Genomic DNA, 1,928 nt, shown 5'->3' on the forward strand with positions numbered 1-1,928 from the left:
CACACACACACACACACACACACACACACACACACACACACATACACACATACACACACACACACATACACACACACACACACACACACACACACATACACACCACACACACACACACATACACACACCACACACACACACACATACACACACACACACACACACACACACACACACACACACACACACACACACACACACACACACATAGACACATAGTATCTCATCCCAGACCCTAGTTCTTCATGCTGCCTTCTAATCTGACAGCATTTCATCCTGTAGCTGGCCCTGCGAAATATTAATGAAACATTTAAAGAGGGCTAAGCCAGGTACTCCTGCCCTGCCAATCAGAGCCGTTCATTCCTGAAATGTCAGAGGGGATGTGGGGAGAGGACATGATGGAATAACTTCATCAGTCTTCCCGAGATGTAGTTTGAGCAGTGGGTGAGTGACAGAGAAGATTAGAGTGCTTGTTTGGTTGTAACTTGTGTGTGTGTCAGTTAAGACTGACATGTGGAAGATCGCTTTGTTCATGACTGCATTGAAGGAAGCCGTGACACACAGAGCTAATTACACCTTGAAGTTGTGAAGAAACAGCTGGACGCTGGTGAAGACCCAGGGGCCGATCCACCAGCAGCCACGGTGGTTTGTCTCAATTCAGTCATCATTCTACAGCGAGGTGTAGACACGTTTAACACAGCAATTGGCAGGTGCCACAGTAAAACTACAGGTTCATGGTGGAACTGGGAGGAGGTTAAAAAGGAGAAGAAAATGAGAGGGGAGGATGCTGTTGTGGGGAGATGGAGGAGAGGTGTAGGTAGAGAGAGGAGAGTCTAGGACCCGGCTTCCTCCACTCTACCAGGAGTTAGCATAGTGAGTTCTCCTGCTCCGTGGCAGCTTCTGTATCCATGGCAACCTGTGTCTCCCTCCATCTCTCACACCTGAGTGCTCTGCGCACCTCCACCCTGCTTGGCCTGGCGGTGATGGAGTGGGTGGAGAGCACATGAGCACACCTACATACAGAGACACAATCTGTGGGCTCCCTGTTCTCAACACCACCCTCCTCCGTCCTTCCTCCTAGTGCTGAACACAACACAGCAGAAGGGTGCAGTGTAGTAGGGTACTATGTAGTAGGGTTTAGTGTAGTAGGGTACAATGTAGTAATGTGCAGTGTAGTAGGGTACAATGTAGTAGGATTTAGTGTAGTAGGGTATAATGTAGTAGGGTTTAGTGTAGTAGGATGTAGTAGGGTTTAGTGTAGTAGGATGTAGTAGGGTTTAGTGTAGTTGGGTACGATGTAGTAGGGTTTAGTGTAGTAGGGTAGAATGTAGTAGGGTATAGTGTAGTAGGGTAGAATGTACTAGTGTGCAGTGTAGTAGGGTAGAATGTAGTAGGGTATAGTGTAGTAGGGTAGAATGTAGTAGGGTATAGTGTAGTAGGGTGCAATGTAGTAGTGTGCAGTGTAGTAGGGGTACAGTGTAGTAGTGTGCAGTGTAGTAGTGTGCAGTGTAGTAGGGTATAGTGTAGTAGGGTATGGTGTAGGGTACAGTGTAGTAGGGTATAGTATAGTAGTGTGCAGTGTAGTAGTGTACAGTGTAGTAGGGTATAGTGTAGTAGGGTATGGTGTGGGGTACAGTGTAGTAGGGTATATTGTAGTAGTGTGCAGTGTAGTAGTGTACAGTGTAGTATGGTACAGTGTAGTAGGGGTATGGTGTAGTAGGGTACAGTGTAGTAGGGTACGGTGTAGTAGGGTACAGTGTAGTAGGGTATAGTGTAGTAGGGTACAGTGTAGTAGGGTATAGTGTGCAGGCTTGAAAATGCACCAGTCAGTCTGCAGTAGTCAGTATTCTGACAGCTATGATATTATAACAATTGGGACATTAGTTTGGCTTTACGTTGAGATGAAAGGGAGAAGCCCCCCACTCCCC

The sequence above is a fragment of the Brachyhypopomus gauderio genome, chromosome 4 (genome assembly GCF_052324685.1).
Source record: "Brachyhypopomus gauderio isolate BG-103 chromosome 4, BGAUD_0.2, whole genome shotgun sequence".
Lineage (NCBI taxonomy): Eukaryota > Metazoa > Chordata > Actinopteri > Gymnotiformes > Hypopomidae > Brachyhypopomus > Brachyhypopomus gauderio.